Raw genomic sequence first — 27,660 nt, 5'->3', positions numbered from 1 at the left:
GTCTAGGGCCACACCACCCTGAACGCGCCCGACCTCGTCTGGTCTGGGAAGCTAAGCAGGGTCGGGCCTGGTTAGTACTTGGATGGGAGACCGCCTGGGAATACCGGGTGCCGTCGGCTTCTTCTTTTTTTTTTTTTTGTTTTGCCTCCTGTTCTGTCCCCTCTCTGGGAGCGAGGCGGCGGCCCGGGGTGGGGGTCACCCCCACCCTCAGCGCCCGCCGCGGTGCCTGGCGCCCCAGCCCGCACCGTGGGGCCTCCTCTTGTCCCAAGCCGCGACACCGCCGTCACGCGGCAGCATGCGTGGCTTCTGGACTGTCAGGTCTCAGACCAAAGGTCTGCTCTGTGGGAACCGACACGCTGGAGGAAACCTTGAGAGTCTGAGAGGGGAGGGAGTTCCAGAAGAAGGCCAGGATGTCATTTGGAGGGAGTATGTGACCAGAACTCGTCCCGTTGCTTTTGGGGTTCTATGGGCTACACGTAGGAATCTTTGGTGGTGGCACCTGATGTTGGGGGATCCGGAGTCACACCCAGACCTGCTCCACAGGCCTCCTTTTACTTTTCTCTTCGGATTCATTATCTTTAAAAAGTGTCTCTTATCTCTATGATTGCATTTTCTTTTCTCTCTCTTTTCAAGCAGATGATGGGAGTCCAAGTATTAAGGTGACATGTGTTGCCCGTGCCCCCCTCCCCCCTGTGTTCTTATTCATTTACCTCTGATGTCGTTCCAGCGTATTGTGGGGGTACCAATGTTAGGGTCGGGTACGTTGCCCTCTCCCTGCCTCCCCCCTCGGGTCAGAGCCTCAAGTGCGCCCATCCCCCAGTCGGTGCGCACCCACCCCATTCCTAATGGAGGTGTATGCCCATCCCCTCCCCCCACCCGCCCGACACCCACCCGATGAAGGTGATTCCTCTGTGTCCACTTAGGTGTCCATCGGTTCGTACCCATTTGCTGGTGAGCGCGAGCACGTGGTGCTCGTGTGTCCATTCTTGGGCTACCTGGCTTACTGGAACGGGTTCCAGCTCTGGCCAGGAGAACCACGAGAGGTGCCCTCTCACCGCTGCTCCTCCTAGCTGAATAGCACTCCGTGGTGTCCACGCGCCACATTTCATTTACGCACTCGTGGGTCGATGGGCACTCGGGTCGCTTCCAGGTCTTTGCGATTGTGACTTGTGCCCTGACTCTAACCCTAACCCTTACCCAGCCCGTCTCCTCCTCGGCCCCTGCCTGACTGACTCCTTCCCGCCCGGCCTGTCACCGTCCTCTGCCCCTGCCTGACACGCTCCTCCCCGCCCGGGCCGTCACCGTCCTCGGCCCCTGCCTGACGGGGCTCCTCCGTCGCCTGGGCCTTCCAAGGGCTTGGTGTGGACGCTGGTTCCAGGACGCCCTCCCAGGAACCCGGTAGCAGGGCGGCCGCAGCGTCTCGCGCCACCCAACCGTCCGCCGGCCGGCGGCCGTCGCTAAGTGGCCTGCGGGGGACGTGCCCCCACTGTGGGGCGGGCGCCCAGCCTGGTGTCTTCTCTGAGGCCCCGTGGCTGCTTTCCCCCCCCCCCCCGCAAGGGGAGAGCCGCGGAGGTGGGGACCGCCTCCTCGTGGGGACGTACACCCAGCTCTCCACGTCGGATTCCGGGGCTCTCTGTCCTGCCAGAAGGCCCAGCTGGCCTGCGGGTCCTTAGAGTGGCAAAAACATCCGAAAACTGAGATTGAGGGTCCGGTGGTTGTCTGCACTTTTGTGCTGGGCACCCCAGGGAGGCCCGGGGGCTGGCTGGACAACGCGGTCTGCTGGGCAAAGGGGGGGGGTTTGGAGGAGCAACTGATGCCCTTTGCACTTTGGGTAGCAAGTGTCTGAGGTGTCTCTGAGCCCTGCGCCATGTCGGGGGTGGGGGGTGGGAGGTCGGGGGGGTGGAGGAGCAGGAGGAGGAGGAGGAGGAGGTGGGAAGGGCCGTGGCCTGCAGTCGTCTTCCCGGGGTGGCTTCTTCCACAGGCTGCTTGGCCTGGGCTCCCTGCACCTGGGCCTTTGGAGGACTGGCCCTGTGCTTGCCAACGCTTCCCCTGCAGGGACCCAGAGCTGGGAGGTTGCATCTCTCAGCCCTGGGTCGGGCAGAGCCCCAGCGGGCCATGCCCACAACCTCTCTCAGCACGGGTCCCCCAGAAGGCTCCTTTGGGACCAGGATTCTCTTGCGGGTGACTCTTTAAGGTCTGGCCCCTGGATGGAGGGGCACCAGGAGTAGAGGAGCAGGAAGGGGAAGGGGGTGGCCATGCGAGGGGACACTTTCAGGCCAAGTCCCAGCTTCAGCCTGATCCTCCTGGGAACCCCGGGGTGTACGTCACACCTCCTGGTTGTCCCGCTCTGAGACAAGGAGCCGGGCTTCGCATTCCCCCAGCAGCCAGTCGTGGGCTGAGGACACCTGGGGCGTTGGGAACTCCCTGGCTTCTCCTTGGCTTAACATCTGGAGCTGCTTGTGAATCGTGCCGCCACACACACCCGAGTGCAGGTGTCTTCTGCACAGACTGCGGGCCTCGCTCTTCTGAATGCCGCTAGCTCGCCACCCACCCACGGGTGAACCTGGTCAGGGTACTTTCTCTCGGGGGCAGACTCTGATCCTGGCGGGCTACCGGTGTTTCTGTTTGCTCGTTTCTTTCTTCCATTTCGGGAAAGGCTTCCTTACTGGGTGTGGAAATCTCCTATGCCTTTCCTCGCCTATTCTGTCAGCTTTCAAATTCTCTTTCAGTTGCCACCCTCACAGATGGATTAGGAAACTCTTTCCGGTGCACTCATTAGTGAAATGACCTCAATGAAGCTGGAATCCAATATCTAATCGCCGATATTTAGCGAGTCCACACGCCAGGGTGGTCGGGGTCCAATGCAGCCCCGGCCAGGCCCAGGCCCCTTGGACTGGGCCACAGGAGGACGCAGAGGAGGGTCCCGGCCCCCCTCCCCCCCCCCGGTCGCGTTGCCGGCAGTTCTCCAAGGGCTTGGGCGTTTTCCAGAGGTAGGAGATGGAGGGGACTGATTTCTTCAGCGCCCCACAAACCACGCCACCCCACCCATGGGACACATCCCTAGAGAGAGAGAGAGACGCCCCATACACTCGCTCCCCTCCCCCATGCGCTGTGCCCCAGCCCGGGCCTGGGGGAATAGGCGGCAGCCCACCCACAGGGTGGGGGGCCCAGCTGAAAGGGGTTGTCGGGGAGGGCGGCCCCTGCCTGGGGTCAAAGGGCGGGCGATCCGCGCGTGCGCAATCGGCGGCGGCTGCGGCGGCGGCGGCGGCGGCGGGGGCGGCCACGAGCTGGGGGTGGGGGGCGGGTAGGGGAAGGAGGCCAGGCGAGGAGAGGAAGGGGGCTGGAAGGTCTCCACCTTGGCGAGTCCAGCCGTGGAGGCGCATCTTGTGTGAGTGTGAGTGAGTGAGTGTGAGTGTGTGTGTGTGTGTGTTTGTGTGTGTATAGAGAGACAGCCCCCCACCCCGGCCCACCGCTCCCTGCCCGCCCCGCCCCGCCCCGCCTGTCACCCCCGTCCCTCGGAGCCCGCCGGACCCGGCCGGTGAACTCAACAGGCCCGGCCCGGCGCGGGTCAGCGCCGGTGCGGGGCCTGGGGCGGGAGGAGGCGGCGGGGAAGTGCAGAGAGGCTCGGCTTCTTGAGCGGGGCAGGGGCGCCCTCCGCCGTCTAGGGCCACACCACCCTGAACGCGCCCGACCTCGTCTGGTCTGGGAAGCTAAGCAGGGTCGGGCCTGGTTAGTACTTGGATGGGAGACCGCCTGGGAATACCGGGTGCCGTCGGCTTCTTCTTTTTTTTTTTTTTGTTTTGCCTCCTGTTCTGTCCCCTCTCTGGGAGCGAGGCGGCGGCCCGGGGTCGGGGTCACCCCCACCCTCAGCGCCCGCCGCGGTGCCTGGCGCCCCAGCCCGCACCGTGGGGCCTCCTCTTGTCCCAAGCCGCGACACCGCCGTCACGCGGCAGCATGCGTGGCTTCTGGACTGTCAGGTCTCAGACCAAAGGTCTGCTCTGTGGGAACCGACACGCTGGAGGAAACCTTGAGAGTCTGAGAGGGGAGGGAGTTCCAGAAGAAGGCCAGGATGTCATTTGGAGGGAGTATGTGACCAGAACTCGTCCCGTTGCTTTTGGGGTTCTATGGGCTACACGTAGGAATCTTTGGTGGTGGCACCTGATGTTGGGGGATCCGGAGTCACACCCAGACCTGCTCCACAGGCCTCCTTTTACTTTTCTCTTCGGATTCATTATCTTTAAAAAGTGTCTCTTATCTCTATGATTGCATTTTCTTTTCTCTCTCTTTTCAAGCAGATGATGGGAGTCCAAGTATTAAGGTGACATGTGTTGCCCGTGCCCCCCTCCCCCCTGTGTTCTTATTCATTTACCTCTGATGTCGTTCCAGCGTATTGTGGGGGTACCAATGTTAGGGTCGGGTACGTTGCCCTCTCCCTGCCTCCCCCCTCGGGTCAGAGCCTCAAGTGCGCCCATCCCCCAGTCGGTGCGCACCCACCCCATTCCTAATGGAGGTGTATGCCCATCCCCTCCCCCCACCCGCCCGACACCCACCCGATGAAGGTGATTCCTCTGTGTCCACTTAGGTGTCCATCGGTTCGTACCCATTTGCTGGTGAGCGCGAGCACGTGGTGCTCGTGTGTCCATTCTTGGGCTACCTGGCTTACTGGAACGGGTTCCAGCTCTGGCCAGGAGAACCACGAGAGGTGCCCTCTCACCGCTGCTCCTCCTAGCTGAATAGCACTCCGTGGTGTCCACGCGCCACATTTCATTTACGCACTCGTGGGTCGATGGGCACTCGGGTCGCTTCCAGGTCTTTGCGATTGTGACTTGTGCCCTGACTCTAACCCTAACCCTTACCCAGCCCGTCTCCTCCTCGGCCCCTGCCTGACTGACTCCTTCCCGCCCGGCCTGTCACCTGTCACCGTCCTCTGCCCCTGCCTGACACGCTCCTCCCCGCCCGGGCCGTCACCGTCCTCGGCCCCTGCCTGACGGGGCTCCTCCGTCGCCTGGGCCTTCCAAGGGCTTGGTGTGGACGCTGGTTCCAGGACGCCCTCCCAGGAACCCGGTAGCAGGGCGGCCGCAGCGTCTCGCGCCACCCAACCGTCCGCCGGCCGGCGGCCGTCGCTAAGTGGCCTGCGGGGGACGTGCCCCCACTGTGGGGCGGGCGCCCAGCCTGGTGTCTTCTCTGAGGCCCCGTGGCTGCTTTCCCCCCCCCCCCCGCAAGGGGAGAGCCGCGGAGGTGGGGACCGCCTCCTCGTGGGGACGTACACCCAGCTCTCCACGTCGGATTCCGGGGCTCTCTGTCCTGCCAGAAGGCCCAGCTGGCCTGCGGGTCCTTAGAGTGGCAAAAACATCCGAAAACTGAGATTGAGGGTCCGGTGGTTGTCTGCACTTTTGTGCTGGGCACCCCAGGGAGGCCCGGGGGCTGGCTGGACAACGCGGTCTGCTGGGCAGGGGGGGGGGGTTTGGAGGAGCAACTGATGCCCTTTGCACTTTGGGTAGCAAGTGTCTGAGGTGTCTCTGAGCCCTGCGCCATGTCGGGGGTGGGGGGTGGGAGGTCGGGGGGGGGGTGGAGGAGCAGGAGGAGGAGGAGGAGGAGGTGGGAAGGGCCGTGGCCTGCAGTCGTCTTCCCGGGGTGGCTTCTTCCACAGGCTGCTTGGCCTGGGCTCCCTGCACCTGGGCCTTTGGAGGACTGGCCCTGTGCTTGCCAACGCTTCCCCTGCAGGGACCCAGAGCTGGGAGGTTGCATCTCTCAGCCCTGGGTCGGGCAGAGCCCCAGCGGGCCATGCCCACAACCTCTCTCAGCACGGGTCCCCCAGAAGGCTCCTTTGGGACCAGGATTCTCTTGCGGGTGACTCTTTAAGGTCTGGCCCCTGGATGGAGGGGCACCAGGAGTAGAGGAGCAGGAAGGGGAAGGGGGTGGCCATGCGAGGGGACACTTTCAGGCCAAGTCCCAGCTTCAGCCTGATCCTCCTGGGAACCCCGGGGTGTACGTCACACCTCCTGGTTGTCCCGCTCTGAGACAAGGAGCCGGGCTTCGCATTCCCCCAGCAGCCAGTCATGGGCTGAGGACACCTGGGGCGTTGGGAACTCCCTGGCTTCTCCTTGGCTTAACATCTGGAGCTGCTTGTGAATCGTGCCGCCACACACACCCGAGTGCAGGTGTCTTCTGCACAGACTGCGGGCCTCGCTCTTCTGAATGCCGCTAGCTCGCCACCCACCCACGGGTGAACCTGGTCAGGGTACTTTCTCTCGGGGGCAGACTCTGATCCTGGCGGGCTACCGGTGTTTCTGTTTGCTCGTTTCTTTCTTCCATTTCGGGAAAGGCTTCCTTACTGGGTGTGGAAATCTCCTATGCCTTTCCTCGCCTATTCTGTCAGCTTTCAAATTCTCTTTCAGTTGCCACCCTCACAGATGGATTAGGAAACTCTTTCCGGTGCACTCATTAGTGAAATGACCTCAATGAAGCTGGAATCCAATATCTAATCGCCGATTTTTAGCGAGTCCACACGCCAGGGTGGTCGGGGTCCAATGCAGCCCCGGCCAGGCCCAGGCCCCTTGGACTGGGCCACAGGAGGACGCAGAGGAGGGTCCCGGCCCCCCCCCCCCCGTCGCGTTGCCGGCAGTTCTCCAAGGGCTTGGGCGTTTTCCAGAGGTAGGAGATGGAGGGGACTGATTTCTTCAGCGCCCCACAAACCACGCCACCCCACCCATGGGACACATCCCTAGAGAGGGAGAGAGACGCCCCATACACTCGCTCCCCTCCCCCATGCGCTGTGCCCCAGCCCGGGCCCGGGGGAATAGGCGGCAGCCCACCCACAGGGTGGGGGGCCCAGCTGAAAGGGGTTGTCGGGGAGGGCGGCCCCTGCCTGGGGTCAAAGGGCGGGCGATCCGCGCGTGCGCAATCGGCGGCGGCTGCGGCGGCGGCGGCGGCGGCGGGGGCGGCCACGAGCTGGGGGTGGGGGGCGGGTAGGGGAAGGAGGCCAGGCGAGGAGAGGAAGGGGGCTGGAAGGTCTCCACCTTGGCGAGTCCAGCCGTGGAGGCGCATCTTGTGTGAGTGTGAGTGAGTGAGTGTGAGTGTGTGTGTGTGTGTGTTTGTGTGTGTATAGAGAGACAGCCCCCCACCCCGGCCCACCGCTCCCTGCCCGCCCCGCCCCGCCCCGCCTGTCACCCCCGTCCCTCGGAGCCCGCCGGACCCGGCCGGTGAACTCAACAGGCCCGGCCCGGCGCGGGTCAGCGCCGGTGCGGGGCCTGGGGCGGGAGGAGGCGGCGGGGAAGTGCAGAGAGGCTCGGCTTCTTGAGCGGGGCAGGGGCGCCCTCCGCCGTCTAGGGCCACACCACCCTGAACGCGCCCGACCTCGTCTGGTCTGGGAAGCTAAGCAGGGTCGGGCCTGGTTAGTACTTGGATGGGAGACCGCCTGGGAATACCGGGTGCCGTCGGCTTCTTCTTTTTTTTTTTTTTGTTTTGCCTCCTGTTCTGTCCCCTCTCTGGGAGCGAGGCGGCGGCCCGGGGTGGGGGTCACCCCCACCCTCAGCGCCCGCCGCGGTGCCTGGCGCCCCAGCCCGCACCGTGGGGCCTCCTCTTGTCCCAAGCCGCGACACCGCCGTCACGCGGCAGCATGCGTGGCTTCTGGACTGTCAGGTCTCAGACCAAAGGTCTGCTCTGTGGGAACCGACACGCTGGAGGAAACCTTGAGAGTCTGAGAGGGGAGGGAGTTCCAGAAGAAGGCCAGGATGTCATTTGGAGGGAGTATGTGACCAGAACTCGTCCCGTTGCTTTTGGGGTTCTATGGGCTACACGTAGGAATCTTTGGTGGTGGCACCTGATGTTGGGGGATCCGGAGTCACACCCAGACCTGCTCCACAGGCCTCCTTTTACTTTTCTCTTCGGATTCATTATCTTTAAAAAGTGTCTCTTATCTCTATGATTGCATTTTCTTTTCTCTCTCTTTTCAAGCAGATGATGGGAGTCCAAGTATTAAGGTGACATGTCTTGCCCGTGCCCCCCTCCCCCCTGTGTTCTTATTCATTTACCTCTGATGTCGTTCCAGCGTATTGTGGGGGTACCAATGTTAGGGTCGGGTACGTTGCCCTCTCCCTGCCTCCCCCCTCGGGTCAGAGCCTCAAGTGCGCCCATCCCCCAGTCGGTGCGCACCCACCCCATTCCTAATGGAGGTGTATGCCCATCCCCTCCCCCCACCCGCCCGACACCCACCCGATGAAGGTGATTCCTCTGTGTCCACTTAGGTGTCCATCGGTTCGTACCCATTTGCTGGTGAGCGCGAGCACGTGGTGCTCGTGTGTCCATTCTTGGGCTACCTGGCTTACTGGAACGGGTTCCAGCTCTGGCCAGGAGAACCACGAGAGGTGCCCTCTCACCGCTGCTCCTCCTAGCTGAATAGCACTCCGTGGTGTCCACGCGCCACATTTCATTTACGCACTCGTGGGTCGATGGGCACTCGGGTCGCTTCCAGGTCTTTGCGATTGTGACTTGTGCCCTGACTCTAACCCTAACCCTTACCCAGCCCGTCTCCTCCTCGGCCCCTGCCTGACTGACTCCTTCCCGCCCGGCCTGTCACCGTCCTCTGCCCCTGCCTGACACGCTCCTCCCCGCCCGGGCCGTCACCGTCCTCGGCCCCTGCCTGACGGGGCTCCTCCGTCGCCTGGGCCTTCCAAGGGCTTGGTGTGGACGCTGGTTCCAGGACGCCCTCCCAGGAACCCGGTAGCAGGGCGGCCGCAGCGTCTCGCGCCACCCAACCGTCCGCCGGCCGGCGGCCGTCGCTAAGTGGCCTGCGGGGGACGTGCCCCCACTGTGGGGCGGGCGCCCAGCCTGGTGTCTTCTCTGAGGCCCCGTGGCTGCTTTCCCCCCCCCCCCCGCAAGGGGAGAGCCGCGGAGGTGGGGACCGCCTCCTCGTGGGGACGTACACCCAGCTCTCCACGTCGGATTCCGGGGCTCTCTGTCCTGCCAGAAGGCCCAGCTGGCCTGCGGGTCCTTAGAGTGGCAAAAACATCCGAAAACTGAGATTGAGGGTCCGGTGGTTGTCTGCACTTTTGTGCTGGGCACCCCAGGGAGGCCCGGGGGCTGGCTGGACAACGCGGTCTGCTGGGCAAAGGGGGGGGGTTTGGAGGAGCAACTGATGCCCTTTGCACTTTGGGTAGCAAGTGTCTGAGGTGTCTCTGAGCCCTGCGCCATGTCGGGGGTGGGGGGTGGGAGGTCGGGGGGGTGGAGGAGCAGGAGGAGGAGGAGGAGGAGGTGGGAAGGGCCGTGGCCTGCAGTCGTCTTCCCGGGGTGGCTTCTTCCACAGGCTGCTTGGCCTGGGCTCCCTGCACCTGGGCCTTTGGAGGACTGGCCCTGTGCTTGCCAACGCTTCCCCTGCAGGGACCCAGAGCTGGGAGGTTGCATCTCTCAGCCCTGGGTCGGGCAGAGCCCCAGCGGGCCATGCCCACAACCTCTCTCAGCACGGGTCCCCCAGAAGGCTCCTTTGGGACCAGGATTCTCTTGCGGGTGACTCTTTAAGGTCTGGCCCCTGGATGGAGGGGCACCAGGAGTAGAGGAGCAGGAAGGGGAAGGGGGTGGCCATGCGAGGGGACACTTTCAGGCCAAGTCCCAGCTTCAGCCTGATCCTCCTGGGAACCCCGGGGTGTACGTCACACCTCCTGGTTGTCCCGCTCTGAGACAAGGAGCCGGGCTTCGCATTCCCCCAGCAGCCAGTCGTGGGCTGAGGACACCTGGGGCGTTGGGAACTCCCTGGCTTCTCCTTGGCTTAACATCTGGAGCTGCTTGTGAATCGTGCCGCCACACACACCCGAGTGCAGGTGTCTTCTGCACAGACTGCGGGCCTCGCTCTTCTGAATGCCGCTAGCTCGCCACCCACCCACGGGTGAACCTGGTCAGGGTACTTTCTCTCGGGGGCAGACTCTGATCCTGGCGGGCTACCGGTGTTTCTGTTTGCTCGTTTCTTTCTTCCATTTCGGGAAAGGCTTCCTTACTGGGTGTGGAAATCTCCTATGCCTTTCCTCGCCTATTCTGTCAGCTTTCAAATTCTCTTTCAGTTGCCACCCTCACAGATGGATTAGGAAACTCTTTCCGGTGCACTCATTAGTGAAATGACCTCAATGAAGCTGGAATCCAATATCTAATCGCCGATTTTTAGCGAGTCCACACGCCAGGGTGGTCGGGGTCCAATGCAGCCCCGGCCAGGCCCAGGCCCCTTGGACTGGGCCACAGGAGGACGCAGAGGAGGGTCCCGGCCCCCCCCCCCCCCCCCCCCGGTCGCGTTGCCGGCAGTTCTCCAAGGGCTTGGGCGTTTTCCAGAGGTAGGAGATGGAGGGGACTGATTTCTTCAGCGCCCCACAAACCACGCCACCCCACCCATGGGACACATCCCTAGAGAGAGAGAGAGACGCCCCATACACTCGCTCCCCTCCCCCATGCGCTGTGCCCCAGCCCGGGCCCGGGGGAATAGGCGGCAGCCCACCCACAGGGTGGGGGGCCCAGCTGAAAGGGGTTGTCGGGGAGGGCGGCCCCTGCCTGGGGTCAAAGGGCGGGCGATCCGCGCGTGCGCAATCGGCGGCGGCTGCGGCGGCGGCGGCGGCGGCGGGGGCGGCCACGAGCTGGGGGTGGGGGGCGGGTAGGGGAAGGAGGCCAGGCGAGGAGAGGAAGGGGGCTGGAAGGTCTCCACCTTGGCGAGTCCAGCCGTGGAGGCGCATCTTGTGTGAGTGTGAGTGAGTGAGTGTGAGTGTGTGTGTGTGTGTGTTTGTGTGTGTATAGAGAGACAGCCCCCCACCCCGGCCCACCGCTCCCTGCCCGCCCCGCCCCGCCCCGCCTGTCACCCCCGTCCCTCGGAGCCCGCCGGACCCGGCCGGTGAACTCAACAGGCCCGGCCCGGCGCGGGTCAGCGCCGGTGCGGGGCCTGGGGCGGGAGGAGGCGGCGGGGAAGTGCAGAGAGGCTCGGCTTCTTGAGCGGGGCAGGGGCGCCCTCCGCCGTCTAGGGCCACACCACCCTGAACGCGCCCGACCTCGTCTGGTCTGGGAAGCTAAGCAGGGTCGGGCCTGGTTAGTACTTGGATGGGAGACCGCCTGGGAATACCGGGTGCCGTCGGCTTCTTCTTTTTTTTTTTTTTGTTTTGCCTCCTGTTCTGTCCCCTCTCTGGGAGCGAGGCGGCGGCCCGGGGTGGGGGTCACCCCCACCCTCAGCGCCCGCCGCGGTGCCTGGCGCCCCAGCCCGCACCGTGGGGCCTCCTCTTGTCCCAAGCCGCGACACCGCCGTCACGCGGCAGCATGCGTGGCTTCTGGACTGTCAGGTCTCAGACCAAAGGTCTGCTCTGTGGGAACCGACACGCTGGAGGAAACCTTGAGAGTCTGAGAGGGGAGGGAGTTCCAGAAGAAGGCCAGGATGTCATTTGGAGGGAGTATGTGACCAGAACTCGTCCCGTTGCTTTTGGGGTTCTATGGGCTACACGTAGGAATCTTTGGTGGTGGCACCTGATGTTGGGGGATCCGGAGTCACACCCAGACCTGCTCCACAGGCCTCCTTTTACTTTTCTCTTCGGATTCATTATCTTTAAAAAGTGTCTCTTATCTCTATGATTGCATTTTCTTTTCTCTCTCTTTTCAAGCAGATGATGGGAGTCCAAGTATTAAGGTGACATGTGTTGCCCGTGCCCCCCTCCCCCCTGTGTTCTTATTCATTTACCTCTGATGTCGTTCCAGCGTATTGTGGGGGTACCAATGTTAGGGTCGGGTACGTTGCCCTCTCCCTGCCTCCCCCCTCGGGTCAGAGCCTCAAGTGCGCCCATCCCCCAGTCGGTGCGCACCCACCCCATTCCTAATGGAGGTGTATGCCCATCCCCTCCCCCCACCCGCCCGACACCCACCCGATGAAGGTGATTCCTCTGTGTCCACTTAGGTGTCCATCGGTTCGTACCCATTTGCTGGTGAGCGCGAGCACGTGGTGCTCGTGTGTCCATTCTTGGGCTACCTGGCTTACTGGAACGGGTTCCAGCTCTGGCCAGGAGAACCACGAGAGGTGCCCTCTCACCGCTGCTCCTCCTAGCTGAATAGCACTCCGTGGTGTCCACGCGCCACATTTCATTTACGCACTCGTGGGTCGATGGGCACTCGGGTCGCTTCCAGGTCTTTGCGATTGTGACTTGTGCCCTGACTCTAACCCTAACCCTTACCCAGCCCGTCTCCTCCTCGGCCCCTGCCTGACTGACTCCTTCCCGCCCGGCCTGTCACCTGTCACCGTCCTCTGCCCCTGCCTGACACGCTCCTCCCCGCCCGGGCCGTCACCGTCCTCGGCCCCTGCCTGACGGGGCTCCTCCGTCGCCTGGGCCTTCCAAGGGCTTGGTGTGGACGCTGGTTCCAGGACGCCCTCCCAGGAACCCGGTAGCAGGGCGGCCGCAGCGTCTCGCGCCACCCAACCGTCCGCCGGCCGGCGGCCGTCGCTAAGTGGCCTGCGGGGGACGTGCCCCCACTGTGGGGCGGGCGCCCAGCCTGGTGTCTTCTCTGAGGCCCCGTGGCTGCTTTCCCCCCCCCCCCCGCAAGGGGAGAGCCGCGGAGGTGGGGACCGCCTCCTCGTGGGGACGTACACCCAGCTCTCCACGTCGGATTCCGGGGCTCTCTGTCCTGCCAGAAGGCCCAGCTGGCCTGCGGGTCCTTAGAGTGGCAAAAACATCCGAAAACTGAGATTGAGGGTCCGGTGGTTGTCTGCACTTTTGTGCTGGGCACCCCAGGGAGGCCCGGGGGCTGGCTGGACAACGCGGTCTGCTGGGCAGGGGGGGGGGTTTGGAGGAGCAACTGATGCCCTTTGCACTTTGGGTAGCAAGTGTCTGAGGTGTCTCTGAGCCCTGCGCCATGTCGGGGGTGGGGGGTGGGAGGTCGGGGGGGGGTGGAGGAGCAGGAGGAGGAGGAGGAGGAGGTGGGAAGGGCCGTGGCCTGCAGTCGTCTTCCCGGGGTGGCTTCTTCCACAGGCTGCTTGGCCTGGGCTCCCTGCACCTGGGCCTTTGGAGGACTGGCCCTGTGCTTGCCAACGCTTCCCCTGCAGGGACCCAGAGCTGGGAGGTTGCATCTCTCAGCCCTGGGTCGGGCAGAGCCCCAGCGGGCCATGCCCACAACCTCTCTCAGCACGGGTCCCCCAGAAGGCTCCTTTGGGACCAGGATTCTCTTGCGGGTGACTCTTTAAGGTCTGGCCCCTGGATGGAGGGGCACCAGGAGTAGAGGAGCAGGAAGGGGAAGGGGGTGGCCATGCGAGGGGACACTTTCAGGCCAAGTCCCAGCTTCAGCCTGATCCTCCTGGGAACCCCGGGGTGTACGTCACACCTCCTGGTTGTCCCGCTCTGAGACAAGGAGCCGGGCTTCGCATTCCCCCAGCAGCCAGTCGTGGGCTGAGGACACCTGGGGCGTTGGGAACTCCCTGGCTTCTCCTTGGCTTAACATCTGGAGCTGCTTGTGAATCGTGCCGCCACACACACCCGAGTGCAGGTGTCTTCTGCACAGACTGCGGGCCTCGCTCTTCTGAATGCCGCTAGCTCGCCACCCACCCACGGGTGAACCTGGTCAGGGTACTTTCTCTCGGGGGCAGACTCTGATCCTGGCGGGCTACCGGTGTTTCTGTTTGCTCGTTTCTTTCTTCCATTTCGGGAAAGGCTTCCTTACTGGGTGTGGAAATCTCCTATGCCTTTCCTCGCCTATTCTGTCAGCTTTCAAATTCTCTTTCAGTTGCCACCCTCACAGATGGATTAGGAAACTCTTTCCGGTGCACTCATTAGTGAAATGACCTCAATGAAGCTGGAATCCAATATCTAATCGCCGATTTTTAGCGAGTCCACACGCCAGGGTGGTCGGGGTCCAATGCAGCCCCGGCCAGGCCCAGGCCCCTTGGACTGGGCCACAGGAGGACGCAGAGGAGGGTCCCGGCCCCCCCCCCCCCCCCCCCCCCGGTCGCGTTGCCGGCAGTTCTCCAAGGGCTTGGGCGTTTTTCCAGAGGTAGGAGATGGAGGGGACTGATTTCTTCAGCGCCCCACAAACCACGCCACCCCACCCATGGGACACATCCCTAGAGAGAGAGAGAGACGCCCCATACACTCGCTCCCCTCCCCCATGCGCTGTGCCCCAGCCCGGGCCCGGGGGAATAGGCGGCAGCCCACCCACAGGGTGGGGGGCCCAGCTGAAAGGGGTTGTCGGGGAGGGCGGCCCCTGCCTGGGGTCAAAGGGCGGGCGATCCGCGCGTGCGCAATCGGCGGCGGCTGCGGCGGCGGCGGCGGCGGCGGGGGCGGCCACGAGCTGGGGGTGGGGGGCGGGTAGGGGAAGGAGGCCAGGCGAGGAGAGGAAGGGGGCTGGAAGGTCTCCACCTTGGCGAGTCCAGCCGTGGAGGCGCATCTTGTGTGAGTGTGAGTGAGTGAGTGTGAGTGTGTGTGTGTGTGTGTTTGTGTGTGTATAGAGAGACAGCCCCCCACCCCGGCCCACCGCTCCCTGCCCGCCCCGCCCCGCCCCGCCTGTCACCCCCGTCCCTCGGAGCCCGCCGGACCCGGCCGGTGAACTCAACAGGCCCGGCCCGGCGCGGGTCAGCGCCGGTGCGGGGCCTGGGGCGGGAGGAGGCGGCGGGGAAGTGCAGAGAGGCTCGGCTTCTTGAGCGGGGCAGGGGCGCCCTCCGCCGTCTAGGGCCACACCACCCTGAACGCGCCCGACCTCGTCTGGTCTGGGAAGCTAAGCAGGGTCGGGCCTGGTTAGTACTTGGATGGGAGACCGCCTGGGAATACCGGGTGCCGTCGGCTTCTTCTTTTTTTTTTTTTTGTTTTGCCTCCTGTTCTGTCCCCTCTCTGGGAGCGAGGCGGCGGCCCGGGGTGGGGGTCACCCCCACCCTCAGCGCCCGCCGCGGTGCCTGGCGCCCCAGCCCGCACCGTGGGGCCTCCTCTTGTCCCAAGCCGCGACACCGCCGTCACGCGGCAGCATGCGTGGCTTCTGGACTGTCAGGTCTCAGACCAAAGGTCTGCTCTGTGGGAACCGACACGCTGGAGGAAACCTTGAGAGTCTGAGAGGGGAGGGAGTTCCAGAAGAAGGCCAGGATGTCATTTGGAGGGAGTATGTGACCAGAACTCGTCCCGTTGCTTTTGGGGTTCTATGGGCTACACGTAGGAATCTTTGGTGGTGGCACCTGATGTTGGGGGATCCGGAGTCACACCCAGACCTGCTCCACAGGCCTCCTTTTACTTTTCTCTTCGGATTCATTATCTTTAAAAAGTGTCTCTTATCTCTATGATTGCATTTTCTTTTCTCTCTCTTTTCAAGCAGATGATGGGAGTCCAAGTATTAAGGTGACATGTGTTGCCCGTGCCCCCCTCCCCCCTGTGTTCTTATTCATTTACCTCTGATGTCGTTCCAGCGTATTGTGGGGGTACCAATGTTAGGGTCGGGTACGTTGCCCTCTCCCTGCCTCCCCCCTCGGGTCAGAGCCTCAAGTGCGCCCATCCCCCAGTCGGTGCGCACCCACCCCATTCCTAATGGAGGTGTATGCCCATCCCCTCCCCCCACCCGCCCGACACCCACCCGATGAAGGTGATTCCTCTGTGTCCACTTAGGTGTCCATCGGTTCGTACCCATTTGCTGGTGAGCGCGAGCACGTGGTGCTCGTGTGTCCATTCTTGGGCTACCTGGCTTACTGGAACGGGTTCCAGCTCTGGCCAGGAGAACCACGAGAGGTGCCCTCTCACCGCTGCTCCTCCTAGCTGAATAGCACTCCGTGGTGTCCACGCGCCACATTTCATTTACGCACTCGTGGGTCGATGGGCACTCGGGTCGCTTCCAGGTCTTTGCGATTGTGACTTGTGCCCTGACTCTAACCCTAACCCTTACCCAGCCCGTCTCCTCCTCGGCCCCTGCCTGACTGACTCCTTCCCGCCCGGCCTGTCACCTGTCACCGTCCTCTGCCCCTGCCTGACACGCTCCTCCCCGCCCGGGCCGTCACCGTCCTCGGCCCCTGCCTGACGGGGCTCCTCCGTCGCCTGGGCCTTCCAAGGGCTTGGTGTGGACGCTGGTTCCAGGACGCCCTCCCAGGAACCCGGTAGCAGGGCGGCCGCAGCGTCTCGCGCCACCCAACCGTCCGCCGGCCGGCGGCCGTCGCTAAGTGGCCTGCGGGGGACGTGCCCCCACTGTGGGGCGGGCGCCCAGCCTGGTGTCTTCTCTGAGGCCCCGTGGCTGCTTTCCCCCCCCCCCCCGCAAGGGGAGAGCCGCGGAGGTGGGGACCGCCTCCTCGTGGGGACGTACACCCAGCTCTCCACGTCGGATTCCGGGGCTCTCTGTCCTGCCAGAAGGCCCAGCTGGCCTGCGGGTCCTTAGAGTGGCAAAAACATCCGAAAACTGAGATTGAGGGTCCGGTGGTTGTCTGCACTTTTGTGCTGGGCACCCCAGGGAGGCCCGGGGGCTGGCTGGACAACGCGGTCTGCTGGGCAGGGGGGGGGGGTTTGGAGGAGCAACTGATGCCCTTTGCACTTTGGGTAGCAAGTGTCTGAGGTGTCTCTGAGCCCTGCGCCATGTCGGGGGTGGGGGGTGGGAGGTCGGGGGGGTGGAGGAGCAGGAGGAGGAGGAGGAGGAGGTGGGAAGGGCCGTGGCCTGCAGTCGTCTTCCCGGGGTGGCTTCTTCCACAGGCTGCTTGGCCTGGGCTCCCTGCACCTGGGCCTTTGGAGGACTGGCCCTGTGCTTGCCAACGCTTCCCCTGCAGGGACCCAGAGCTGGGAGGTTGCATCTCTCAGCCCTGGGTCGGGCAGAGCCCCAGCGGGCCATGCCCACAACCTCTCTCAGCACGGGTCCCCCAGAAGGCTCCTTTGGGACCAGGATTCTCTTGCGGGTGACTCTTTAAGGTCTGGCCCCTGGATGGAGGGGCACCAGGAGTAGAGGAGCAGGAAGGGGAAGGGGGTGGCCATGCGAGGGGACACTTTCAGGCCAAGTCCCAGCTTCAGCCTGATCCTCCTGGGAACCCCGGGGTGTACGTCACACCTCCTGGTTGTCCCGCTCTGAGACAAGGAGCCGGGCTTCGCATTCCCCCAGCAGCCAGTCGTGGGCTGAGGACACCTGGGGCGTTGGGAACTCCCTGGCTTCTCCTTGGCTTAACATCTGGAGCTGCTTGTGAATCGTGCCGCCACACACACCCGAGTGCAGGTGTCTTCTGCACAGACTGCGGGCCTCGCTCTTCTGAATGCCGCTAGCTCGCCACCCACCCACGGGTGAACCTGGTCAGGGTACTTTCTCTCGGGGGCAGACTCTGATCCTGGCGGGCTACCGGTGTTTCTGTTTGCTCGTTTCTTTCTTCCATTTCGGGAAAGGCTTCCTTACTGGGTGTGGAAATCTCCTATGCCTTTCCTCGCCTATTCTGTCAGCTTTCAAATTCTCTTTCAGTTGCCACCCTCACAGATGGATTAGGAAACTCTTTCCGGTGCACTCATTAGTGAAATGACCTCAATGAAGCTGGAATCCAATATCTAATCGCCGATTTTTAGCGAGTCCACACGCCAGGGTGGTCGGGGTCCAATGCAGCCCCGGCCAGGCCCAGGCCCCTTGGACTGGGCCACAGGAGGACGCAGAGGAGGGTCCCGGCCCCCCCCCCCCCCCCCCGTCGCGTTGCCGGCAGTTCTCCAAGGGCTTGGGCGTTTTCCAGAGGTAGGAGATGGAGGGGACTGATTTCTTCAGCGCCCCACAAACCACGCCACCCCACCCATGGGACACATCCCTAGAGAGGGAGAGAGACGCCCCATACACTCGCTCCCCTCCCCCATGCGCTGTGCCCCAGCCCGGGCCCGGGGGAATAGGCGGCAGCCCACCCACAGGGTGGGGGGCCCAGCTGAAAGGGGTTGTCGGGGAGGGCGGCCCCTGCCTGGGGTCAAAGGGCGGGCGATCCGCGCGTGCGCAATCGGCGGCGGCTGCGGCGGCTGCGGCGGCGGCGGCGGCGGCGGGGGCGGCCACGAGCTGGGGGTGGGGGGCGGGTAGGGGAAGGAGGCCAGGCGAGGAGAGGAAGGGGGCTGGAAGGTCTCCACCTTGGCGAGTCCAGCCGTGGAGGCGCATCTTGTGTGAGTGTGAGTGAGTGAGTGTGAGTGTGTGTGTGTGTGTGTTTGTGTGTGTATAGAGAGACAGCCCCCCACCCCGGCCCACCGCTCCCTGCCCGCCCCGCCCCGCCCCGCCTGTCACCCCCGTCCCTCGGAGCCCGCCGGACCCGGCCGGTGAACTCAACAGGCCCGGCCCGGCGCGGGTCAGCGCCGGTGCGGGGCCTGGGGCGGGAGGAGGCGGCGGGGAAGTGCAGAGAGGCTCGGCTTCTTGAGCGGGGCAGGGGCGCCCTCCGCCGTCTAGGGCCACACCACCCTGAACGCGCCCGACCTCGTCTGGTCTGGGAAGCTAAGCAGGGTCGGGCCTGGTTAGTACTTGGATGGGAGACCGCCTGGGAATACCGGGTGCCGTCGGCTTCTTCTTTTTTTTTTTTTTGTTTTGCCTCCTGTTCTGTCCCCTCTCTGGGAGCGAGGCGGCGGCCCGGGGTGGGGGTCACCCCCACCCTCAGCGCCCGCCGCGGTGCCTGGCGCCCCAGCCCGCACCGTGGGGCCTCCTCTTGTCCCAAGCCGCGACACCGCCGTCACGCGGCAGCATGCGTGGCTTCTGGACTGTCAGGTCTCAGACCAAAGGTCTGCTCTGTGGGAACCGACACGCTGGAGGAAACCTTGAGAGTCTGAGAGGGGAGGGAGTTCCAGAAGAAGGCCAGGATGTCATTTGGAGGGAGTATGTGACCAGAACTCGTCCCGTTGCTTTTGGGGTTCTATGGGCTACACGTAGGAATCTTTGGTGGTGGCACCTGATGTTGGGGGATCCGGAGTCACACCCAGACCTGCTCCACAGGCCTCCTTTTACTTTTCTCTTCGGATTCATTATCTTTAAAAAGTGTCTCTTATCTCTATGATTGCATTTTCTTTTCTCTCTCTTTTCAAGCAGATGATGGGAGTCCAAGTATTAAGGTGACATGTGTTGCCCGTGCCCCCCTCCCCCCTGTGTTCTTATTCATTTACCTCTGATGTCGTTCCAGCGTATTGTGGGGGTACCAATGTTAGGGTCGGGTACGTTGCCCTCTCCCTGCCTCCCCCCTCGGGTCAGAGCCTCAAGTGCGCCCATCCCCCAGTCGGTGCGCACCCACCCCATTCCTAATGGAGGTGTATGCCCATCCCCTCCCCCCACCCGCCCGACACCCACCCGATGAAGGTGATTCCTCTGTGTCCACTTAGGTGTCCATCGGTTCGTACCCATTTGCTGGTGAGCGCGAGCACGTGGTGCTCGTGTGTCCATTCTTGGGCTACCTGGCTTACTGGAACGGGTTCCAGCTCTGGCCAGGAGAACCACGAGAGGTGCCCTCTCACCGCTGCTCCTCCTAGCTGAATAGCACTCCGTGGTGTCCACGCGCCACATTTCATTTACGCACTCGTGGGTCGATGGGCACTCGGGTCGCTTCCAGGTCTTTGCGATTGTGACTTGTGCCCTGACTCTAACCCTAACCCTTACCCAGCCCGTCTCCTCCTCGGCCCCTGCCTGACTGACTCCTTCCCGCCCGGCCTGTCACCGTCCTCTGCCCCTGCCTGACACGCTCCTCCCCGCCCGGGCCGTCACCGTCCTCGGCCCCTGCCTGACGGGGCTCCTCCGTCGCCTGGGCCTTCCAAGGGCTTGGTGTGGACGCTGGTTCCAGGACGCCCTCCCAGGAACCCGGTAGCAGGGCGGCCGCAGCGTCTCGCGCCACCCAACCGTCCGCCGGCCGGCGGCCGTCGCTAAGTGGCCTGCGGGGGACGTGCCCCCACTGTGGGGCGGGCGCCCAGCCTGGTGTCTTCTCTGAGGCCCCGTGGCTGCTTCCCCCCCCCCCCGCAAGGGGAGAGCCGCGGAGGTGGGGACCGCCTCCTCGTGGGGACGTACACCCAGCTCTCCACGTCGGATTCCGGGGCTCTCTGTCCTGCCAGAAGGCCCAGCTGGCCTGCGGGTCCTTAGAGTGGCAAAAACATCCGAAAACTGAGATTGAGGGTCCGGTGGTTGTCTGCACTTTTGTGCTGGGCACCCCAGGGAGGCCCGGGGGCTGGCTGGACAACGCGGTCTGCTGGGCAGGGGGGGGGGGTTTGGAGGAGCAACTGATGCCCTTTGCACTTTGGGTAGCAAGTGTCTGAGGTGTCTCTGAGCCCTGCGCCATGTCGGGGGTGGGGGGTGGGAGGTCGGGGGGGTGGAGGAGCAGGAGGAGGAGGAGGAGGAGGTGGGAAGGGCCGTGGCCTGCAGTCGTCTTCCCGGGGTGGCTTCTTCCACAGGCTGCTTGGCCTGGGCTCCCTGCACCTGGGCCTTTGGAGGACTGGCCCTGTGCTTGCCAACGCTTCCCCTGCAGGGACCCAGAGCTGGGAGGTTGCATCTCTCAGCCCTGGGTCGGGCAGAGCCCCAGCGGGCCATGCCCACAACCTCTCTCAGCACGGGTCCCCCAGAAGGCTCCTTTGGGACCAGGATTCTCTTGCGGGTGACTCTTTAAGGTCTGGCCCCTGGATGGAGGGGCACCAGGAGTAGAGGAGCAGGAAGGGGAAGGGGGTGGCCATGCGAGGGGACACTTTCAGGCCAAGTCCCAGCTTCAGCCTGATCCTCCTGGGAACCCCGGGGTGTACGTCACACCTCCTGGTTGTCCCGCTCTGAGACAAGGAGCCGGGCTTCGCATTCCCCCAGCAGCCAGTCGTGGGCTGAGGACACCTGGGGCGTTGGGAACTCCCTGGCTTCTCCTTGGCTTAACATCTGGAGCTGCTTGTGAATCGTGCCGCCACACACACCCGAGTGCAGGTGTCTTCTGCACAGACTGCGGGCCTCGCTCTTCTGAATGCCGCTAGCTCGCCACCCACCCACGGGTGAACCTGGTCAGGGTACTTTCTCTCGGGGGCAGACTCTGATCCTGGCGGGCTACCGGTGTTTCTGTTTGCTCGTTTCTTTCTTCCATTTCGGGAAAGGCTTCCTTACTGGGTGTGGAAATCTCCTATGCCTTTCCTCGCCTATTCTGTCAGCTTTCAAATTCTCTTTCAGTTGCCACCCTCACAGATGGATTAGGAAACTCTTTCCGGTGCACTCATTAGTGAAATGACCTCAATGAAGCTGGAATCCAATATCTAATCGCCGATTTTTAGCGAGTCCACACGCCAGGGTGGTCGGGGTCCAATGCAGCCCCGGCCAGGCCCAGGCCCCTTGGACTGGGCCACAGGAGGACGCAGAGGAGGGTCCCGGCCCCCCCCCCCCCCCGTCGCGTTGCCGGCAGTTCTCCAAGGGCTTGGGCGTTTTCCAGAGGTAGGAGATGGAGGGGACTGATTTCTTCAGCGCCCCACAAACCACGCCACCCCACCCATGGGACACATCCCTAGAGAGAGAGAGAGACGCCCCATACACTCGCTCCCCTCCCCCATGCGCTGTGCCCCAGCCCGGGCCCGGGGGAATAGGCGGCAGCCCACCCACAGGGTGGGGGGCCCAGCTGAAAGGGGTTGTCGGGGAGGGCGGCCCCTGCCTGGGGTCAAAGGGCGGGCGATCCGCGCGTGCGCAATCGGCGGCGGCTGCGGCGGCGGCGGCGGCGGCGGCGGGGGCGGCCACGAGCTGGGGGTGGGGGGCGGGTAGGGGAAGGAGGCCAGGCGAGGAGAGGAAGGGGGCTGGAAGGTCTCCACCTTGGCGAGTCCAGCCGTGGAGGCGCATCTTGTGTGAGTGTGAGTGAGTGAGTGTGAGTGTGTGTGTGTGTGTGTTTGTGTGTGTATAGAGAGACAGCCCCCCACCCCGGCCCACCGCTCCCTGCCCGCCCCGCCCCGCCCCGCCTGTCACCCCCGTCCCTCGGAGCCCGCCGGACCCGGCCGGTGAACTCAACAGGCCCGGCCCGGCGCGGGTCAGCGCCGGTGCGGGGCCTGGGGCGGGAGGAGGCGGCGGGGAAGTGCAGAGAGGCTCGGCTTCTTGAGCGGGGCAGGGGCGCCCTCCGCCGTCTAGGGCCACACCACCCTGAACGCGCCCGACCTCGTCTGGTCTGGGAAGCTAAGCAGGGTCGGGCCTGGTTAGTACTTGGATGGGAGACCGCCTGGGAATACCGGGTGCCGTCGGCTTCTTCTTTTTTTTTTTTTTGTTTTGCCTCCTGTTCTGTCCCCTCTCTGGGAGCGAGGCGGCGGCCCGGGGTGGGGGTCACCCCCACCCTCAGCGCCCGCCGCGGTGCCTGGCGCCCCAGCCCGCACCGTGGGGCCTCCTCTTGTCCCAAGCCGCGACACCGCCGTCACGCGGCAGCATGCGTGGCTTCTGGACTGTCAGGTCTCAGACCAAAGGTCTGCTCTGTGGGAACCGACACGCTGGAGGAAACCTTGAGAGTCTGAGAGGGGAGGGAGTTCCAGAAGAAGGCCAGGATGTCATTTGGAGGGAGTATGTGACCAGAACTCGTCCCGTTGCTTTTGGGGTTCTATGGGCTACACGTAGGAATCTTTGGTGGTGGCACCTGATGTTGGGGGATCCGGAGTCACACCCAGACCTGCTCCACAGGCCTCCTTTTACTTTTCTCTTCGGATTCATTATCTTTAAAAAGTGTCTCTTATCTCTATGATTGCATTTTCTTTTCTCTCTCTTTTCAAGCAGATGATGGGAGTCCAAGTATTAAGGTGACATGTGTTGCCCGTGCCCCCCTCCCCCCTGTGTTCTTATTCATTTACCTCTGATGTCGTTCCAGCGTATTGTGGGGGTACCAATGTTAGGGTCGGGTACGTTGCCCTCTCCCTGCCTCCCCCCTCGGGTCAGAGCCTCAAGTGCGCCCATCCCCCAGTCGGTGCGCACCCACCCCATTCCTAATGGAGGTGTATGCCCATCCCCTCCCCCCACCCGCCCGACACCCACCCGATGAAGGTGATTCCTCTGTGTCCACTTAGGTGTCCATCGGTTCGTACCCATTTGCTGGTGAGCGCGAGCACGTGGTGCTCGTGTGTCCATTCTTGGGCTACCTGGCTTACTGGAACGGGTTCCAGCTCTGGCCAGGAGAACCACGAGAGGTGCCCTCTCACCGCTGCTCCTCCTAGCTGAATAGCACTCCGTGGTGTCCACGCGCCACATTTCATTTACGCACTCGTGGGTCGATGGGCACTCGGGTCGCTTCCAGGTCTTTGCGATTGTGACTTGTGCCCTGACTCTAACCCTAACCCTTACCCAGCCCGTCTCCTCCTCGGCCCCTGCCTGACTGACTCCTTCCCGCCCGGCCTGTCACCTGTCACCGTCCTCTGCCCCTGCCTGACACGCTCCTCCCCGCCCGGGCCGTCACCGTCCTCGGCCCCTGCCTGACGGGGCTCCTCCGTCGCCTGGGCCTTCCAAGGGCTTGGTGTGGACGCTGGTTCCAGGACGCCCTCCCAGGAACCCGGTAGCAGGGCGGCCGCAGCGTCTCGCGCCACCCAACCGTCCGCCGGCCGGCGGCCGTCGCTAAGTGGCCTGCGGGGGACGTGCCCCCACTGTGGGGCGGGCGCCCAGCCTGGTGTCTTCTCTGAGGCCCCGTGGCTGCTTTCCCCCCCCCCCCGCAAGGGGAGAGCCGCGGAGGTGGGGACCGCCTCCTCGTGGGGACGTACACCCAGCTCTCCACGTCGGATTCCGGGGCTCTCTGTCCTGCCAGAAGGCCCAGCTGGCCTGCGGGTCCTTAGAGTGGCAAAAACATCCGAAAACTGAGATTGAGGGTCCGGTGGTTGTCTGCACTTTTGTGCTGGGCACCCCAGGGAGGCCCGGGGGCTGGCTGGACAACGCGGTCTGCTGGGCAGGGGGGGGGGGTTTGGAGGAGCAACTGATGCCCTTTGCACTTTGGGTAGCAAGTGTCTGAGGTGTCTCTGAGCCCTGCGCCATGTCGGGGGTGGGGGGTGGGAGGTCGGGGGGGTGGAGGAGCAGGAGGAGGAGGAGGAGGAGGTGGGAAGGGCCGTGGCCTGCAGTCGTCTTCCCGGGGTGGCTTCTTCCACAGGCTGCTTGGCCTGGGCTCCCTGCACCTGGGCCTTTGGAGGACTGGCCCTGTGCTTGCCAACGCTTCCCCTGCAGGGACCCAGAGCTGGGAGGTTGCATCTCTCAGCCCTGGGTCGGGCAGAGCCCCAGCGGGCCATGCCCACAACCTCTCTCAGCACGGGTCCCCCAGAAGGCTCCTTTGGGACCAGGATTCTCTTGCGGGTGACTCTTTAAGGTCTGGCCCCTGGATGGAGGGGCACCAGGAGTAGAGGAGCAGGAAGGGGAAGGGGGTGGCCATGCGAGGGGACACTTTCAGGCCAAGTCCCAGCTTCAGCCTGATCCTCCTGGGAACCCCGGGGTGTACGTCACACCTCCTGGTTGTCCCGCTCTGAGACAAGGAGCCGGGCTTCGCATTCCCCCAGCAGCCAGTCGTGGGCTGAGGACACCTGGGGCGTTGGGAACTCCCTGGCTTCTCCTTGGCTTAACATCTGGAGCTGCTTGTGAATCGTGCCGCCACACACACCCGAGTGCAGGTGTCTTCTGCACAGACTGCGGGCCTCGCTCTTCTGAATGCCGCTAGCTCGCCACCCACCCACGGGTGAACCTGGTCAGGGTACTTTCTCTCGGGGGCAGACTCTGATCCTGGCGGGCTACCGGTGTTTCTGTTTGCTCGTTTCTTTCTTCCATTTCGGGAAAGGCTTCCTTACTGGGTGTGGAAATCTCCTATGCCTTTCCTCGCCTATTCTGTCAGCTTTCAAATTCTCTTTCAGTTGCCACCCTCACAGATGGATTAGGAAACTCTTTCCGGTGCACTCATTAGTGAAATGACCTCAATGAAGCTGGAATCCAATATCTAATCGCCGATTTTTAGCGAGTCCACACGCCAGGGTGGTCGGGGTCCAATGCAGCCCCGGCCAGGCCCAGGCCCCTTGGACTGGGCCACAGGAGGACGCAGAGGAGGGTCCCGGCCCCCCCCCCCCCCCCCCCCCGGTCGCGTTGCCGGCAGTTCTCCAAGGGCTTGGGCGTTTTCCAGAGGTAGGAGATGGAGGGGACTGATTTCTTCAGCGCCCCACAAACCACGCCACCCCACCCATGGGACACATCCCTAGAGAGGGAGAGAGACGCCCCATACACTCGCTCCCCTCCCCCATGCGCTGTGCTCCAGCCCGGGCCCGGCGGAATAGGCGGCAGCCCACCCACAGGGTGGGGGGCCCAGCTGAAAGGGGTTGTCGGGGAGGGCGGCCCCTGCCTGGGGTCAAAGGGCGGGCGATCCGCCCGTGCGCAATCGGCGGCGGCTGCGGCGGCGGCGGCGGCGGCGGCGGCGGCGGCGGGGGCGGCCACGAGCTGGGGGTGGGGGGCGGGTAGGGGAAGGAGGCCAGGCGAGGAGAGGAAGGGGGCTGGAAGGTCTCCACCTTGGCGAGTCCAGCCGTGGAGGCGCATCTTGTGTGAGTGTGAGTGAGTGAGTGTGAGTGTGTGTGTGTGTGTGTTTGTGTGTGTATAGAGAGACAGCCCCCCACCCCGGCCCACCGCTCCCTGCCCGCCCCGCCCCGCCCCGCCTGTCACCCCCGTCCCTCGGAGCCCGCCGGACCCGGCCGGTGAACTCAACAGGCCCGGCCCGGCGCGGGTCAGCGCCGGTGCGGGGCCTGGGGCGGGAGGAGGCGGCGGGGAAGTGCAGAGAGGCTCGGCTTCTTGAGCGGGGCAGGGGCGCCCTCCGCCGTCTAGGGCCACACCACCCTGAACGCGCCCGACCTCGTCTGGTCTGGGAAGCTAAGCAGGGTCGGGCCTGGTTAGTACTTGGATGGGAGACCGCCTGGGAATACCGGGTGCCGTCGGCTTCTTCTTTTTTTTTTTTTTGTTTTGCCTCCTGTTCTGTCCCCTCTCTGGGAGCGAGGCGGCGGCCCGGGGTGGGGGTCACCCCCACCCTCAGCGCCCGCCGCGGTGCCTGGCGCCCCAGCCCGCACCGTGGGGCCTCCTCTTGTCCCAAGCCGCGACACCGCCGTCACGCGGCAGCATGCGTGGCTTCTGGACTGTCAGGTCTCAGACCAAAGGTCTGCTCTGTGGGAACCGACACGCTGGAGGAAACCTTGAGAGTCTGAGAGGGGAGGGAGTTCCAGAAGAAGGCCAGGATGTCATTTGGAGGGAGTATGTGACCAGAACTCGTCCCGTTGCTTTTGGGGTTCTATGGGCTACACGTAGGAATCTTTGGTGGTGGCACCTGATGTTGGGGGATCCGGAGTCACACCCAGACCTGCTCCACAGGCCTCCTTTTACTTTTCTCTTCGGATTCATTATCTTTAAAAAGTGTCTCTTATCTCTATGATTGCATTTTCTTTTCTCTCTCTTTTCAAGCAGATGATGGGAGTCCAAGTATTAAGGTGACATGTGTTGCCCGTGCCCCCCTCCCCCCTGTGTTCTTATTCATTTACCTCTGATGTCGTTCCAGCGTATTGTGGGGGTACCAATGTTAGGGTCGGGTACGTTGCCCTCTCCCTGCCTCCCCCCTCGGGTCAGAGCCTCAAGTGCGCCCATCCCCCAGTCGGTGCGCACCCACCCCATTCCTAATGGAGGTGTATGCCCATCCCCTCCCCCCACCCGCCCGACACCCACCCGATGAAGGTGATTCCTCTGTGTCCACTTAGGTGTCCATCGGTTCGTACCCATTTGCTGGTGAGCGCGAGCACGTGGTGCTCGTGTGTCCATTCTTGGGCTACCTGGCTTACTGGAACGGGTTCCAGCTCTGGCCAGGAGAACCACGAGAGGTGCCCTCTCACCGCTGCTCCTCCTAGCTGAATAGCACTCCGTGGTGTCCACGCGCCACATTTCATTTACGCACTCGTGGGTCGATGGGCACTCGGGTCGCTTCCAGGTCTTTGCGATTGTGACTTGTGCCCTGACTCTAACCCTAACCCTTACCCAGCCCGTCTCCTCCTCGGCCCCTGCCTGACTGACTCCTTCCCGCCCGGCCTGTCACCTGTCACCGTCCTCTGCCCCTGCCTGACACGCTCCTCCCCGCCCGGGCCGTCACCGTCCTCGGCCCCTGCCTGACGGGGCTCCTCCGTCGCCTGGGCCTTCCAAGGGCTTGGTGTGGACGCTGGTTCCAGGACGCCCTCCCAGGAACCCGGTAGCAGGGCGGCCGCAGCGTCTCGCGCCACCCAACCGTCCGCCGGCCGGCGGCCGTCGCTAAGTGGCCTGCGGGGGACGTGCCCCCACTGTGGGGCGGGCGCCCAGCCTGGTGTCTTCTCTGAGGCCCCGTGGCTGCTTTCCCCCCCCCCCCCGCAAGGGGAGAGCCGCGGAGGTGGGGACCGCCTCCTCGTGGGGACGTACACCCAGCTCTCCACGTCGGATTCCGGGGCTCTCTGTCCTGCCAGAAGGCCCAGCTGGCCTGCGGGTCCTTAGAGTGGCAAAAACATCCGAAAACTGAGATTGAGGGTCCGGTGGTTGTCTGCACTTTTGTGCTGGGCACCCCAGGGAGGCCCGGGGGCTGGCTGGACAACGCGGTCTGCTGGGCAGGGGGGGGGGGTTTGGAGGAGCAACTGATGCCCTTTGCACTTTGGGTAGCAAGTGTCTGAGGTGTCTCTGAGCCCTGCGCCATGTCGGGGGTGGGGGGTGGGAGGTCGGGGGGGGTGGAGGAGCAGGAGGAGGAGGAGGAGGAGGTGGGAAGGGCCGTGGCCTGCAGTCGTCTTCCCGGGGTGGCTTCTTCCACAG

The 27,660-nt window shown here is 64.0% G+C and overlaps 8 non-coding genes across 8 annotated transcripts; all 8 read left to right on the top strand.

Annotated features, from left to right (window-relative positions):
• Window positions 1-119, top strand: LOC142868466 (5S ribosomal RNA). Its single transcript, XR_012917467.1, has one exon. It is a non-coding gene; the product is annotated as a 5S ribosomal RNA (ribosomal RNA).
• Window positions 120-3,659: 3,540 nt separating this feature from the next.
• Window positions 3,660-3,778, top strand: LOC142868465 (5S ribosomal RNA). Its single transcript, XR_012917466.1, has one exon. It is a non-coding gene; the product is annotated as a 5S ribosomal RNA (ribosomal RNA).
• Window positions 3,779-7,323: 3,545 nt separating this feature from the next.
• Window positions 7,324-7,442, top strand: LOC142868462 (5S ribosomal RNA). Its single transcript, XR_012917464.1, has one exon. It is a non-coding gene; the product is annotated as a 5S ribosomal RNA (ribosomal RNA).
• Window positions 7,443-10,985: 3,543 nt separating this feature from the next.
• Window positions 10,986-11,104, top strand: LOC142868461 (5S ribosomal RNA). Its single transcript, XR_012917463.1, has one exon. It is a non-coding gene; the product is annotated as a 5S ribosomal RNA (ribosomal RNA).
• Window positions 11,105-14,658: 3,554 nt separating this feature from the next.
• Window positions 14,659-14,777, top strand: LOC142868460 (5S ribosomal RNA). Its single transcript, XR_012917462.1, has one exon. It is a non-coding gene; the product is annotated as a 5S ribosomal RNA (ribosomal RNA).
• A 3,556-nt stretch (window positions 14,778-18,333) lies between these two features.
• On the top strand, window positions 18,334-18,452 carry LOC142868459 (5S ribosomal RNA). Its single transcript, XR_012917461.1, has one exon. It is a non-coding gene; the product is annotated as a 5S ribosomal RNA (ribosomal RNA).
• Window positions 18,453-21,990: 3,538 nt separating this feature from the next.
• LOC142868458 (5S ribosomal RNA) lies at window positions 21,991-22,109 on the top strand. Its single transcript, XR_012917460.1, has one exon. It is a non-coding gene; the product is annotated as a 5S ribosomal RNA (ribosomal RNA).
• A 3,562-nt stretch (window positions 22,110-25,671) lies between these two features.
• On the top strand, window positions 25,672-25,790 carry LOC142868457 (5S ribosomal RNA). Its single transcript, XR_012917459.1, has one exon. It is a non-coding gene; the product is annotated as a 5S ribosomal RNA (ribosomal RNA).
• Window positions 25,791-27,660: the final 1,870 nt, after the last annotated feature.

Source organism: Microcebus murinus, unplaced genomic scaffold (assembly GCF_040939455.1).
Source record: "Microcebus murinus isolate Inina unplaced genomic scaffold, M.murinus_Inina_mat1.0 scaf031_hap2_Mmur4.0, whole genome shotgun sequence".
In the NCBI taxonomy this organism is placed as follows: Eukaryota; Metazoa; Chordata; class Mammalia; order Primates; family Cheirogaleidae; genus Microcebus; species Microcebus murinus.
The sequence above is the reverse complement of the archived record's forward strand: the minus strand, read 5'-3'. Positions and strand labels throughout refer to the sequence as shown.